Source organism: Colius striatus, chromosome 3 (assembly GCF_028858725.1).
Source record: "Colius striatus isolate bColStr4 chromosome 3, bColStr4.1.hap1, whole genome shotgun sequence".
Classification (NCBI taxonomy): Eukaryota; Metazoa; Chordata; class Aves; order Coliiformes; family Coliidae; genus Colius; species Colius striatus.
Window position 1 is genome coordinate 70,177,937 of NC_084761.1, and position 16,872 is coordinate 70,194,808.

Sequence of the window (16,872 nt, forward strand, 5' to 3'; positions counted from 1 at the left end):
CTTGGTAATTTGCCTTCCTGGTGACAGTGTTGGTCATTGTAGCAGGGACTTTATATGTTGACTGGCTTTAAAGGTTCATCTTGACAAAATCAGAAAAGGTGATCTGAAAGAAAGACTCTTCCAATGTCCAAAGTCACGTCTCTGGCTTGATGGAGAAGAAAGTTTTTTTCTCTAGAGGCAGGTAATTTTTCTTCTGTGGAGATTAGATTTTTTCAAAACAACACTGTCATAAATCAGAGAAGTCTAAACTCTAAAACCTTAATCGAAGACACTGGGGTCAGGCTTGCCCTAGAATCTCATCCCTCTGTCTCTATATCCAGACCTATTCCAGGCTGAGGAAGTGCCCGTGTTAATCTATTTAAGAAGGAAGGTCACAGCAGACATCTCATGACAGCAGCTGACTCTACAAGAATGCCTCCCTCATGATGGCAGAGACTTGACATAGATGCCTGAACTTGCAAAGCATTTGTCATCTTCAATTGCCATGCTGTGATGCAAGTTTATAATATCCTTGGGATCCCCAAGCATTCTTGTTCTTCAACCTGAAATGCAGTCTGTTCAGAAGAATTTGAGTAAATCTTTTGCAGTATTTATTTTCTAGAATCTGAGCTGACTTGGAGAAAGATATGTCTTTCCATCTCTACAGTAGCTGTGTCTCAATGGAAATAGAAGGAGATTACTTTAAAGGTAAAGAAACAATTGTTTTCAACTGGTTAATAGCAAAAAGAAAGTGCATGCAAGATTTTGCATTGTCAAATCCTTCTATTAAACATAGACAAAGTTGCAGAGTGTGGCTCCACGATGAGACAGTGATATAGCATTACTTCTGTTTCCCTTCTATTACATCTTTAAAAATGTCCTGCAAACCACACCTCAAGACAAAGGTGTCACAGCCAGAGTAAGCATCATGTTTTAGCACTGAAACTTCCATCTGCCTGACTCAAACAGATGTAATCTAGACTGTAGGCCTAATGTTCATACCTCTTGGTATCTTTCTGACTGTGTATAATTATAATTTATACATACTATAACTCACTTTTCACTGTCCCAGTGAAGACTTGCTAACTGCAAGACAGAGGCCCAGAACGTACACATTAATTCAAGCATTATTGTTTCTTCAAAGTGTAAAATGGGAGTTGTACAGCTGAAAATCCAAGTGACTGCACCATAGCTTCACAAGAGGAGACAATGAAAGCATTCAGTGTTCAGTAAATACTCCAAGGGCCAGTCTTGGTACATCTGCTGATCTCCCCAGCATCAGTCAAGCAAAGTCTTCTCAGAGAAAAAGCATATGTCTGCATACATCTGACAGCTTAGGAGATGACTCACACACTGAGGGGCTGGTGTAGAGTCGAGCTGGCTAGATTTGGTCAAAACCAGCTCTGAGAGCAGAGAGATGAGAAGGAAGAAAGAGAAATGGCCCTATTGTTACAACCATGCCATATGACCTGAGCCCATCAGGAGGGCTGCTGCTGGTTTCTTTGCTTCCTTCAAGAAAATCTGAGCTTCCAGACATTTTAATTTTCTTGATCATGGAACCACCAGTACCCTTGTGCTGCATGAACACCTGAGCCTGCACGACCAAGGGATCAGTGGTCAGCAAAGGCAAGTGATGATGGCCTATGCCCCATCACTGCCCTGGCAGGTAGTGCCTCAATGATCATGGCACTTGGTGACTTGGTGCCAGTAGAGCTAGAATTCATTTGCATTCAGTGCATGCCAACCTGTGTTACCTGAAGCAGGGAAGAGGAGGTCAGTGAAGGAGTCTTCTGGGGCCTGTTACCAATCCCCTTAGAGTACTCATCTCACCCTCCTTAGTTCTCTGCACCAAAAATGTTGTTTACAATTAAAAGCAGTTCTTAAATCCATGCAAGCTAACTCTGCTGTTTAACAATAGAGTGTAGCAATGCACAGATAACTTCTATTTATCTTCTTAATCGTACATTAAGCCAGGAATGCATGTTTACATTTAGGATTGCTAAGTATCATGCTTCTCATGTGTGCCTGATTTTTAATGATCTTCTGAATAATTCATTGTAAAAGCCTCTTTATTTTCTTCTCTCCAGTTTAATTAACCTCTTGGTGCAGTCAGTAGGATTTTACCATAAAAGCATAATGCATTTTGCATTAGCATGTAACTCATGCTGGAAGAATTTGAGTACAGCCACTGAAGAGTTAACAGCAGGTTCTGACTTAATGCCTTTTTATTATGGATGATGAATAATAAGATAAAATTGTCTTTATATGCCTGAGTGCTACCTCAGGATACCCAGGAAGAAATATTCATCTTGCCCAGTGCCACTGTACAGATCTCAGCCCACGGCTCCATCCTCAAGCTAGGCAAAGGCAGCATCCTGCGTTAGTTTCTGCGGAGTTCCCAAAAGGCTGAAGAAGGTTCCCAAATGTATGCTGATCCTCTGCCAGAGACTTGGGTGACAAATGTTGATATGATTGTGATGCCAGGGGGCTTTTGAATAATCTGTGCTTTTGGGTTGTCAGGTAGAATCTTTTTGAGTTCCTACTGATGGACACTACTGACCATCCCATCCAAAGACTTGGACTTCATCGGTGGATATGAGCATTTCTCCTTTACACTGCAAGTTGGTAGTGGTTATTATTAACAATGTTATTTGTTCAAAGACCTAGGCTACTTTCTATGGTGAGAAATACTCTTTGCTTTGCAAATGGAAGTTGCTGTAACATAGCAGTGGACAAGTCTTTATAAATGCCTAAGTATGAGGTATCTCCTTATTTCCAACATATCATCTATTCCAGGGTTTTTAACTGCCTTGTAAGTGCCTGTAAACTTGCATGCCTAATTACACAAAGTTTGGGAGTATTATTCTTTCTCTTACAGAGGTTAGGAACTGGTCATACAAAGACCTTAATAAAATTATCCACAGTTCTGTTACCTGGGTGGGGACATCAAAGTGAATCTTTACTTGCTGACCGCACCATGACGCTTAAACTGCAAAGCCAGCTTTGCTAGCAAAATGTCCCCTCTGCTCATACGGGCTCTTGGCAGATGCAGATGCAGCTGCAGCTCACAGCTACAGCCACTTTGCAGAAAGAAGACTCTCCTGATGCTTTCTGACATTTATTCCAATTCTGGGCAAGTTTCAGTATCTCTTTCTTGATAGAAAGTTGTGCTTGACCAAGTCATCCTTGGGTCTCTTTAGTGCAATGTTTTCATGGTAGATCAACCAAGCACCACTTTGGTTCTGTGGTGAGAGATGACAAGGAGGCACATCTAGCGATGCTGGGCCAGGACCCAGAAGTTGTGCAAGAGGTTGCCACAGTAAGGAGCTATGTTTTTCCCTAGGCTCATGAAAGATAGCCCATCACTGGATAGAATCTCATGCCCAAAGATTAGAGAATGAGTCCTTAAATAGGCAAATGATTAAGCCCCAGCTGGTTTGGTCTGAACTAACTAAGGCAAAGTCTTTGGCTGGGAAGAGTGACATGGGATTTAAATCAGCTGTGCACTGTTTCAGGAAACAGATTCTCTAGTGCTGTTTTATTTCCCCCGTAACTATTGTCTGGGTTCAGATTGTCAAAACAGGCAGTGGCGGTTATTTGCTGTTAATTATTTGATCCTTTCTTAAGATCCTCTTATGCAACTGCTTCATTATGCAACTCAGCAGCAGCAGGTTGCCACACGCCAGACAGGGTACGAGGAAGCCAGCCATACCTTAGATAAGAGCTGGGGCTGTGGCAGCAGTGGGGGCTGCGGGCCAAGGCTCAGGGGCCGTGGGCCGGGGCTTGGGGAAGGTGGGGCACAGAGAGGGCAGCGCTTCCTATGCACAAGCCACACCAGCGCCTCAGCTTCCTGAGCATCTGCAGCTCACGGGACGCACAGGCCTCACTGCTTTCCCAGTGAAGGCCTTTTGCTTCCTGTCCACCAAGACAAAAATATAATAAACCACTTGTGTTTTGCAATGGGGCTAAACAGAAACGGCCTGGGTCAGGGGGTTTCTCTTCTCCCTCTCTCCTTGAGCACACATGCATGTATGCGCACAAAGACACCCTAAAGAGTGAAACGCAGTGGTGTTTTTCTCAGTGGCAGTATACAATTTTGAGACATGACAGTCCAGTTCCTACATCCTTTTTCAGAGGGCTCTCAGTTTGAAATCTTTCGTAATTCTCTTTACCAGAACTTTTACACATTTATTCTTTCCTCAGCGCACAACAGAGCTCAAGCTTTAATCAGAGAGGCAATCACTGCCTTCATGAGAGATGCAATGACTCTAAATTATTTTGCTCCAAATGGTTTCTAGAGACATTTGAGTGTTTTGCATTCTGCCTTTTTCTGAGCGTGGATGAAAAGCTGACACGTTCAGAGTCTTTGATATTGCAAACTGCAAAGTAACCCCAACATCACCATGTGGGCTCAGAAAGGGACAGAAAGAACACTCACATGGCTCCGTTGTCTGTGATTAGAGGGAGCTCAGAGAGGGCATCACAGAAGTTGGGGCTGGGCTGCCTTTTACTGCTCAGGTTCTCGACATGTGGGTCTTGCACGGTGCCCTGGGCAGCAGCCAGCAGTGGTGCCTTGGCTGCAGATGGGGAAAGCCTCACTTCTTTTGGTCAGGTGGTCTATCCTGGCATACAAAGACTATTTTTCAGCTTGCTTAAGGATAAATTTGAGGGACAAGCTTTATCTGTGAAACTTTAAGTCATGTGGTTGCTGGGCACCAGCACCTGCTTCTTGTAGGACACTGGCCAGCCCAGGCACTTCTGTTGGGAACCACATGTTTCATAGGTACAGTGCTGGCAGGTGGCATCTTCAGGAGTCCCTGGCACTTACTCATCACACCAATCTGCCCTGGTCTGAATCTGCAGCTCTCAGCCCCTGCCCTCCTGGGAGAGAGGAGAGCCTAGCAGGCAAGGGATGTTCCTAGGCATAACCATTTATCCAAGTGTATAGTGCCAGAGTTTAGTTTATCAGCATACCTACATGCATAAGAAGACATTTTAATTTAATATATTTTAATACATATCTAAATGCTTCCAGCTCCTAAGATTTCTCTGAAGACTAAGTGAAAACTTTTTGCATTGTATATGAAGACCATCATCCTGCTCCACAGAAAGGAACATGTTCATAAAAATGTTATGATAAGCTGTCTTTTGGTGTGTCTATTATTTTTTGGTAAGATCTTTTCTAATAACACACAATAGTTCAAAAAACTAGTATCCTGTATCTGGAGCTTCAAAATTAAGAAATTGTTCAAAGACTATTTGCGTCAGAGGGCTTCAGAATGGTCCCAAGCAACAGTTCTCAGGAAAAAAAACCCAGCAGTTTACATTTTTTCACATTTTATGTCTATAAAATTTAAGGAAGTATGAAATTTAAGGGGTGGCCTCTTTGACTCAGATCCATTAAAAGCTGAACTGTGCATAGAATTTGGTTTTATAATTTTTTTTTTCTAGTGTAATCAGGTATAGAATGTACTACCATAATTCAGGCTGTTTGTCTTTTTGTCTTGTAATACGATGCTATTTTCCCCTCAATATCCTACCATTAGAAACATATACCAAAAGTACTGTTTAAATTCCAGCCAATTTAAATTGTTTGATCTTGTTTGTTGCCAAGCTCATTCTCAGCCAAGAAAGTTAGATTTCTGTGTCCTAACAGGTTACTGTTATCATCTAAAATTATTTGTGCTGAATGAAAACACACAGGAAATGCAGATAGCTTGTGGGCTTTACAGATCACCACGGAGGAAATTCCTTCGACATACAATCTCTCCAGCTATAACTTGGTATGTGTTGAAATCTTTATACACTAAACATATGGTACGTGGTTCTCCTCATGCTACGGACAGCACATCTTTGAAGGCATGCCTTTTAAATGCTCCTTCACTTGGGAGACCTACCAATGCACAGCAGCACTTTTGCACCAGGTGCATTGAGACAACAGTCACCAAGTCTTTCTTTACCAGCAAATGAATTGGGAACAGGGACAGGCTCAATCCCTGAATTATTATGAATTACAGCTGCAGCAGGGACCATTTTATAGAAAAACACAAACACTGAGGAGAGCTGAGTTTATGTATCAAAAGTGTGGCTTTTCAAAGGAAAAAAGGCATTCAGAAAATTTCTGTTGCTGAAAATCAAGCTTACCTTACTGAGACATTTGCGCCAGCACAAACACTGACATGTTGAGGATTTAAAGGTTTTTCCAGCTCACTCCAACATGAATCTTTTTGCTGAATTTTCTAGCTGGGGATCAGCTTTTCAAAATCTCTAACTAGCCCATGTATCTCTTTACAGGATAGAGTTGTAATGTTACAAGAAATCTCATCTGAAGAGCATAGTGTAATCCTCCACCGTAAATCATGTTAGTCAGTCTTCTGGAAAGCTGAATTGCCAAGGGCAAAACACCACCTCTCTGTGTCTGTCAAGCTGGGTAATAATAATACTTACCCATATCACAAGGGTGCATTTAGGATGAATTACCCCTCCCCATGCCAAAATGAATTTATCCCATAGTATTTGATACTGCTGTCCATTAGTGGTAATTTGTATAACTAATTATTTTGGGGCCTGCTTGCCAATATTTGCACGCTCGCGCGCACACACACACACACAAACACTACATTGACTTCTTTCTAGTAGATCTTCTGGCACTAGCAGAAGTTTTGGGCTAATCTTTCCTGATTAGGTCTTGCTCATGTTTTCAAGAAGTTTATCTGTAAAGCCATCTTGTCTGATGAGTCCCCAAACAGTCTGGGTTATTCATCATAAGGTGCAAGTACTTCCTGGTGACATTTTAGCATGCACTTTCAAGCATCTTTTAGAAAAAGATGTAAAGCAGGATCCAGAGAGATCCTGCCCTATAACTGGGCTGCAAATCTCAATTCCAGCTGATGACATTAGATTACAGCATGCAGCTCAACAAGGAGACTGTACAGCTTGGTCACAGGAGGGCTGAGGTAGCACTCCCTTCCCCAAATTAATTGGAAGTCTAGTTTCTATTTGCAGAAGTAATTTATAAACCAACTGAAACTGTTAATGATTAAAGTATTCACCTCCTATAGCTTCAGCAGTATAAATACTGGTTTTGTAGGCTTGAGTGACTTATCCCATCACAGGATAAGTACCCAAGACAGTTGAAACAGTCTCGCTATCAGCTGCAAAAATAAACTGGTGCGGAAGGCTTGTCCAGAATGCCTAACTTTCTGACATTCAAGATTGACTGAAGTTAATTCCACTTTAAGATGTTTTTGAAGATGGGAATTAGTTTGTAAAGTCATGACAGCCCAGAACATCAAAGGTCAGCGAGCACCTCATTTGGGCTCTTTTCCAAGTTCTAAAACTGTTCTCTCTGCATCACATGAAACTACAGTGTTCGGTGAAAAATTCCTATCTGGTTGTATATCTGAACTTGTGAATACAATGTCCTGTATATAAGACAGTGCACTATGCTGTTTGCATTCATTAAATCATTTTCCACTGGAAAACTGTCTCTCTGGCTTGGGATATGCATGACACATAGGAAGGATGTCTGTAATGACTTACACAAATGTCCATATCCTTCTGCTCTTCCTGCTGCCTCCTTACTGTCTCTCATGCTCAACCAAACTACATCTTAAACCGGGAAATGACAAGCCGTGAAGTATTTTCCATCAGTTAGAATTACGCTTGAGTCTCAAGTATCATAAAGGCCAGAAAAAACATGCAGTTACTAAAACCTTTTTCTCTGAAAATGTATTAATAATGTATGATCATACTTTGTAGATAATGCAATAATTGCTTGCTTGACTATGTAGCCAAAATAATCATTTCCAGAGATGCTTGATTTTTGCCTGGTGACTACATTTTGTATCATTTTCAGGGCAACAGATGCTCATCTATTTGTTCTAGTTCAAAAGACAGCTCTAAATTGAAAGTGAATTACTGTAAACCTTCTGCGGGCGTCTAAATTTACTTTAAAAATACATTCAGCCTAAATGGTTTTATATTCAGAGGGGAAAATCCACACACAACGTCCATGTTCAGAGAACTCAGTGCACTGCATTTAATATCACAAGGACCAAATTAGGCACCTAGAGAATACTCATTCGCATACACATGTGCAAAAACACGTGCTGTGTTTCAAACCTGGTTTTAAAATGTTGATTCTGCCTCTTTGTCCCAACATAAAAGTATTTTGTATAAGTTTTTAAATACATGCCTATTTCACTAATAAATACAAGTAAATAAATAAATTAATAAAAGTAAATAAATATCACAGAATCACAGAATCTCAAGGGCTAGAAGGCACCTTGAAAGATCATCTAGTCCAATCCCCCTGCCAGAGCAGGACCACCACAGGAACTCATCCAGGTGGATTTTGTATGTCTCCAGAGAAGAAGTCTCAACAATTCATCTGGGCAGCCTGTTCCAGTGCTTCGTCACCCTCACAGTGAAGAAATTCTTCCTTACATTGCTTTGGAATTCTTATGTTCCAGCTTATACCCATTACCCCTTGGCCTATCATTGGACATCACTGAGAAAAGCCTGGCTCCATCCTCCTGACACATGTCTTTTATGTATTTGTAACCATTGATGAGACTAAATAACTAAATGAAGGTTAATAAATATAAGTAGTGTTCTTGAACAGGCTGAAATGTATTTGAAAACCTGCTTGGGCAAAGATTTGGAAAGTAACGGCCTATGCAAAATCTGTTCTCCAATACTGGACCAATCCAAGCACACTACTAGGGATAAAATGTATCAAAAAAAAAAAAGTATAAAAAAAAGTAGTATTTTTTTTTCCTAACAAAAGGAAAAATTCAACAGTAGAAAGCAGGACAAAGCTCCAGCTGGTTGGCTTGTCTACTTCACTTTTCCAGTTGTTATAAAGATACTCTGCTTTAGGTTTTCAAAAGTCATCACCTTTGAAGTGACTGTTCCCACCTACTTCACTGATAATATGACCAAGACATAGGGGAGTTTTCACTGCTTCAATTCAGTGACAAAGCTCTCTATAGAAAAGGCTTTCCCACTCCTGGACTGATAGTGTGAGTGAAAAGCATCAAGGGGCACACAGTGATGAAGTGGAAAGGAGATCCATCCTCATGCTGAGGGCCAGTGAAGTGAATTCCCCCAATAGGCATTGCTGCCTCAAGGTAGAGACTGTTTGGAAATCAGGTTTAACCACAGACTAGTGATTTTTGTTGACTCCTGTTTGTTTTTGCCAGCTACTTTATTTTTAAACATTGGGCAAAGTTATCTTTGGAGACGAAGTCTCTTTATTTTTTTTTGCACAAATATGGGTACATTATTTTTCAGTTGTCTTCTCCATTATTCAAGTGGATTTTCACCATGGCCAGGCCTGAGGTAGGAGGCAATTTAGGGCTTGGAATAAGAGTTGTGACCAGCAAGCTTCCTTCTACCCAATCCCACATATTAGGTCCTTATTCACAGTGTTGCAATTAGATGAAGTAATGTCTGAGACTGAAAAAAATGGAGAATGATGTTGTTCTAAGATTTTAGTTTTGTAAATACAACATTGAAAGGAAAGCGGGCAACATTGCACTGGAGAGCAAAATGCAAGAAAGAAAGGGCCAATCTGGTTAGCAAGAGGCTACTTAAAATCTTTATCTAAATGGGATCTTGGGATGGAAAAGGACCCTAAAGATATGGTCAGAGCTGGCCTCACCCCAATTCCTCCAGGTATCTTTCCCAGCCTGGCTGTGCCACAGTGCCTTCTGCTTGTGCTGCCTCTGCCCAGACCCCTAAGACCATAGGAAAGATTTCAACAACAATGCTAAGTCCTGGGAAACAAGATTAAAAATAATAAACCCCCAAAATAAAGGTAGCCAATGGAGTTTTAAGAGATTATTTTTGCAGTCAGTATCTACCTGATTTCAAATCTTAGAATATAATGAAATATAGTTTTAAAAATTCCTTAAATGATCTATCTCCAGCCAAGGGGACAGGTCTCTGTTCTCTGAACAAGAGGTAAAAGTAGGTTAGGGAACAAAGTGGGAGGCAAGAGCTGTGACATATCTTGACTTCAGCTAGTTCTCTGTACCACATAGCACAAAATCTTACCTGCTAAAGGACCAGATGCTACTTTGTGTTATGTCTAAGCATGAATTGAAAACAAAACCTTTAAACAAAATGTAATGGGAACTACCTTTGTTTTAATAAGGCCCTTAATGGAACGGTGCAGGCATCAGTATTAGGTCTGGCTTTATTTAATATATTTCATTATTCATGACCTAGAATTTTACAAAGGAGACAATTAATTACAGTTGCAGGAAAAAAAACAAAACTGGAAGGTACATTACTATGCTGCTGCCAATAGTTAAAGCCAACTATTTCTTTGCCAGAAAAGAATTTTTTCCTTCCAGCCAAAATTAGCAGTGCAATTACCCCAGACTGCTGTGCCTCCTTGAACCCAGAACAACTCCTCCAGTTGGTGGAGCTGGGTGCCACCAACACCACGATGAGTCTCCAAAGGGGGTTGTATGTCTGATGGCAATGCCTGTGCCAGGCTGGCTCAGGAGCCGTGTGACTGTGCTTCGAGCCGTGCCGACAAAATAGTACAGAATCTGCACCTTCTGAGCCCTTAGCACATCTAGCCTGACTACTTTTACCCTTTCTAAATATTTCTTCCCACATAGTTCCAGGGGAGAAGATGGGGAGCAGATGCACAGCAGCTACAGGTGGGTGTTGGAAAGCACTGGCGGGGACATAATGAAGAAGATGCTTTGGCAGGAGCCACCCCAGTAGCAGTGAGCATCATCAGAGACATGCAACTAGTTTAAGAAGCTGCATTTGTGGGTAGTTTGTAAAACAGTTCTCTTGATGGTCCTCTCAAAAATGGTCACATCTTTTCTCACAACAAATGGTCTTGGGACAGCAGGATGAAAAATGCTGCACAAAGCCTAAGTGGAAGAATAATGCAAATGACGAAGTATTTCTTCCTCTTATACAGTCTCCACAGTAAGTCTGTCATGCATAGTCATAGCATAATATGCATAATATGCATAAGTCATAATGCATAGACTTAGAGCTGGCTGTCATAGCAGCCCTGTACAGCTGACTTTCTACACTTGGGGTAAAATGCTAAAATCTATTGCAAAAGAATTATACCAAGTGTGTCTGCTTGGAAGTGATAGACTTTCTGAAGCTCTGCTGATGTTCAGGAATGTTCTTTTCAAGTTCAGCATATACTTATCTGGGAGAGAGGATTTGGACATTATTAGACAAAATGAACTGTATTCATATGGTGTTTATAAAATACATTTGGTTGCTATTTCCCACTGCAGCAGATGGTACGGAAAATAAGAGATGACCTGGAACCTCATTACCAACTGCATCAAGTCTGCACAAAACTGCTCAGGGAAGTAGGAAAATATTTTTCACTTGATTTGCTTTCAGCCTTATTCCAGGGCTCCATCTCTCCTGCAAGCCACTGCTGCATTGGTTTCCCCTTCTACAGGAGTTAATAAAACACCTGCCCCACTTCCTCCTGAGGTGGGAATGACCTTCAGATGAATTTCATGGAAGGCACAACCAGTACTGGCTGCTTGTCGGGCTGGTCAGAAGTCCACCCCTCCCAGGCGATACCCATTGCTCTCTCAGGGAGGCTCAGCCCAGCCCAGACAATCAGATCCAACAATGCAAAGCTTGGCTTTCCTCTCTCCTCCCCACTCCTTTTGACTTGCTGTGTGCTCTCATACTTTGTCATGTATTTGAGCCTGGACAAATGAGGGCTAGTGTATAATTCAAGTTTAATCTGTAACCAGAAAAAAAATAAAAATAATTTATAATCATCATCATCATCACCTATCTGATGGTTGAGTACTTTAGAAGTTATAACTGAAGAAAGAGCTACCCTGGAGAAAAACAACTTTTCATTGCAGGAAAGCTGTTTTTAGCCTGTTTTCTGAAACTTGCGCTGAGCCTCAGAGGCTGTGGGTTTTTCGAGTTCTTGTGCAAAGGAGCAGAGACATTTCCTTCTCCAGCTGATACGTTGTCGATCAGCTTTAACCATATTCACAGGTATCACTGTGGTTAGGCTTGAATGTGACCACAGATTACAGTGTGGGTGCCAATCTAGACAGCTTGTCATATGAGTGTAACGATCTCATGGCGCAGCGTGTGTGCTCCACAGCTTTCTGTGCCATCTTCGCTCTTGCACTGGCCACATACAAGTACAAAACCTCAACTTCTTCCTATCTGTTCTTCCATTGGAAGGAGAAGGATTGCGCAGGTAAGCAAGGTGTGTTTATACTTGTCCACTATCCTACTTTGTGCATACCAGTGGGTTTGAGAAAGTTAGGTTTTGCTCCAGAGAGGCTTGTAGTATCAGAAGAAGAAATCTTGAAAAGGTGACAAGTCTGCATGCACTCTCTGGGCTGCTGACACCGGCTGTGTGTTGCTCTATGAGATTTGCAGGTGTCATGCCAGAAAATATCCTTGGTGAGACTGTGATGTTATTTCTGAATACATTTTCTCTTGTAATAGAAGTGACTTAAGATATTTCTCATGATATAAGTGGCTCCTTGAACTGTCCAGATGCTAGATGGCATCTGGATGGCTGAAATTCTTATTTTCCAACTGCTTAACATACTTTCTTCATAATTTGTGCTTACATTACTCAGCCTTGCACTGTACAATGCAAAATACTTTGACTTTCTGTGAGGACCTTCATTTTCTCTTCCCAGCTCTGAACTATGGTTAAACTGTGAGAAAACAGCTGCGATGTATTTAGCCCAAAACAATTTTCTGCCACAGAAAACATGATAAAACATGATTCTTCTTCAGCCTTGCCCCTCCCTCCCTTCAGGAACTGATGTCTTTCATGCTCTTTGCTATGAATAAATGACAAAAGCAGGTCCAAACCACTGTCACATGAGTGTTTGCACTGGCATTGCTCGGGGCAGAACTGACACAGTGGGTCTGATCCCAAGGTATTACTTGTGATGAGAAAAGTACTGGGGTGGTGATGGGCACACATGATGATCATATGGCCTGAGGATCCTACGTAATTGCAACAACAGTTACAAGGAGGATTAAAAGGAGATTTGTTCCTAAAGCCATCTAAAGAGGAGGCCAGAGGGGCTTGTGTCAAACCATGCTGTCTGCTTCAGCAGTGCTTTTGCCTGCAGGACAATGCATTCTGCAGCTGCCTGATACTAACACACACACACTGCTCTCCCCAAGAAGGAGGCATAGTTCTCCTGCTGCCAGAGAGAGGCTTTGAGCAGTTTGCCTAGAAACAAGATCTTCCCTGATGTTGAACTGCTAGGCCTTCATAGGAAAACCAAAAAAAAAAAGAAACACAGCAGGAGCCAAGGCTGGTGAGGCAACTTCATTAAGGAGCAATAAAAAAAAGTATAAAAGATGCAAAGAAACATTAAAGATCATAAAATATGGGTTTTTTTCTCCCTAGCTCTTTGAGATAGAGGCTGTAAGGAATCAGGTAATATGTTTTCTATAGGGATTAATTGCCCAAGTAACAGAGGCCACCTGGGAGGACAAATCTTCTGGGTTAACTCCTGCCACTCCTACAACAATTCCTCTCAAGTGCTTGTGGCTTCTCTGCAAGAGGCTGGTAAGCTATAATGCAGATATTCTCGTTGACTCTTGAAGTGCCAAAAAGGGCCTCAAAGAAAAGTTGGCTGGTGAGCCTAGGGCCAGTGCTGCTAGGATTGCTCCTCCCCATGCTGGGATCCCAGTACCCCTGCTGCCCTGGGTCCTACTAATGGATACCTGTAAGGGCCAAGTAGAGGTGCAGGCAGTGCAGAGTCACATTCAATTGCTGGAAGGATCTTGCAATAGTAATTTTATGACAAAAGATATCAATCTGTTTTGGTTTTCCCCTTAAGTGGCCAAAATCTGCTTGGCTCTTTTTGATGCAACTTGACAAGTGAAGCCCAAGCAACTGCTCCCGTTCAAAGGGGCCTGAGAAATCCTAGGAGGCCTCTAACAAACTGACAGTCAATGGATGGAGGGGATGCAGAAAGGCACAGGTCAGCCATGTCCCCTGGACTGCTGCTGGAGCTACCCCCCTGTAACCCAGGGCTCTGTTCTGGCAATGCAGCTTACCATTCCCAGGCTCAGGCACTCTCTGATAGTGCCCCATATCTCTGAAAGCTCCAATGAATTAACCATGAACTTTTGAAAAGTGATTATAATCCTAGGAGTCTATTGATTTCTCTGAGAGGTTTTTACCAATACTGCTCATACTTTTGTGTTTTCTCCATGACCCAAAATGCCAAAAGCTGTAAAATAAATTAATAAAACTTGCAAAATTAGTTAGGTAACTAATTGCAGCAAAGTTATTTGATTTTATCCTATGCAGCTTCATAAAGATAGTTCAAAGGATGCTGGCAAACATGCTCTACATTTACGTGTATTACTAAATTAGAAGGTATTCTAAAACTTGCTAAATATCCTCTCCCCTTCAGTGTCTCAGTTTTGTCACATTGAACAGGTAAAATATATTACATTTGTAATTTCCCTCTCTTCCCTGAAAATGAAGCCACTTGCAAACACAAGGATGAGCAAGGACACCTTTGCAGGTCTCAGTTATGAAGGGATAAAGCCAGCGTTTCTTTCTGTGCTGCTGCTGGACCTAGCCACATGCTCATACCCAGCCTGAGAGGCTCGTGCTTCTGATGTATTTAGCAATGTGGCAACACAAGGCTATCTTCAGGCAGGCAATGGGCTGTGCAATTACTTACTGGATTTGATGGAGCAATTGCCTTTTTTGAGCTGTTGTTTCTAGTTCAAGGAGGAGCCTTTTCTCTCATGCTTTGATTCAGAAGCATCCTGTCTACCAGAGTTGAAACTCAAAACATGTTGCACAAGAACTCTGGAAATAATAATACCAATTTCTGGAACAACGTGACTTAGGTAATGATTGGTCCGAGCAAAAGAAGAAACATGTAAGCAGCTTTTGAATGAAAAGTGACTGAAGGAGAAAATACGAGAAAATGTTTTCATCTCATAAATGAGTTTGTATTGTTTTGCTATTTTAACATTAAAAAAAGGAAATGCCAACACAGCATCTGGGAGATTGCTATTGCCCTTTAAAAATCTTCTTTCAATACAGTGAATGGGCCAGAGGCATAAGGAATGTCTTTCACTCCTTTTATCCTGAACCCATTGGACAGCTAGATGCAGGTCAGCTGCCCTGCTCAGCAGCCCTCCTCCCACTCTGAGCAAGCAAGTCAAACATCATGTGCCATTTTAGCCACCAGAAGCGAGAGCTCATCTGTGCCATGAAACTAACTTCTTTTTTGATGACCACACCAAACTCCCCCACAACCACACAGTAAGAGCATGGCCCCTTGCCCTGCAACAAGATGACCAAGAGCATGTGCAACGTAATTCACAAAGCGCAGCCAGCCACTAGTGCTGGCACTACTTAAAATGTACACATTTCAGGGAGGCCAAAGATTCTTTTGCATTTTCTGTAGCTAGAGAAAGTACAGGGGTAACTAACAGTGCACACTCGCACTGATGTGCATTGATCTATAGGGGAAGCCACGCGCTGTGCCTTCCAGCATGGTGACCTGAGGGCTGGACAGTGGTCAACCTCCCACAGGAACCCTTTCTCTGACACTGCCATCTTTGCCGAGCGAGGGGCACCTTCCCACTGCCTGTCAAAGCCTAGCTAAAATGATTTCCTGGGCACAGACAGAAAAATCAAGTCACTGAACCCATCACCACTAGTAAATAATCTCTGCTGCCTGGCTGGCAGATGGCAGGTATTAATTCTCACCAAAAAGAGTGACCAATAATCAATTCATGAAATATGGACAATCTCTCAGCAAATATAGCGTCAGGGCAATTCTTGTGCAGAAACTTAATAGTAACAGCATAACCTTTTAATAAATTAGTGCTCAGGAAGCATGGCAATCAAAAGTTGTCTGTAACCATTATTAATAGTTGCAGAAGTTTCTGGAAACCACACAGAACTGCAGAATAGGCTTTCATATTATTGTTACAATTTCAGTTCTAAACCAGAAGTTAAAAAGTCTATGCAACTGCTCAGACCTCCTCATAGGACAACTAGGAAATTTCCTAATCCACAAACAAGAAGAGGGAAATGTTACACTCCTGGTTTCAGCCTACAACAAGGTAGAACTAAGGAATTATGGAATCATAGAATTATTTTTGGTTAGAAAAGACTAACCTCATCCTGCCAAGGCCATCACTAAACCATGTCCCTCAGCTACATGGCTTTTAAATATCTCCAGGGATGAGGACTCCACCACCTCCCTGGGCAGCCTGTGCCCATGTTTTAACAACCCTCTCAGTGAAGGAGTTCTTCCTAATATCAAATCTAATCCTCCCCTGGTGCAACTTGAGGCCATTTCCTCTTGTCCTATCAGGTCCTATGCTGTGAACATTTCAGTCTACACTGGTGACTGGTTCTTCCCTGGTGGCTTGGCCAGGAGAATCATGTCTCCATTAACAACCTCCTGAAAGACCTACAAGGTGTACAGACATGAAGGAGAACAGAAACAAAACAATTCAGTGTTGATGATGCATATGATACTGGTCACTAACTCCATGTTCACTATAGCGTTTCCATGATCTTTCTCTTTCTCTCCCACAAAGCCTAGAATGATTTTCCTTTCCAGCTAGTAAACAGAACAGAGGAAGAAACACTCTAGTGTTCAGTATAAGGATGGAATTTTCTTTTCTGCTTCTGGCCAGGTGAATGTTAGAGCTGAGATTCTCTAAGTGCCCTTGCTGGCTGCAGGATCACAGACTGGTTGAGGTTGGAAGGGACCTCTGGAGGTCATCTGGTCCAACTCCTCTGCTCAAGCAGGACCACCTAGAGCTGGTTGACCAGGATCATATCCAGACAGCTTTTAAATATCTCCAAGGATGGAGACTCCCTAACTTTCCTGGGCA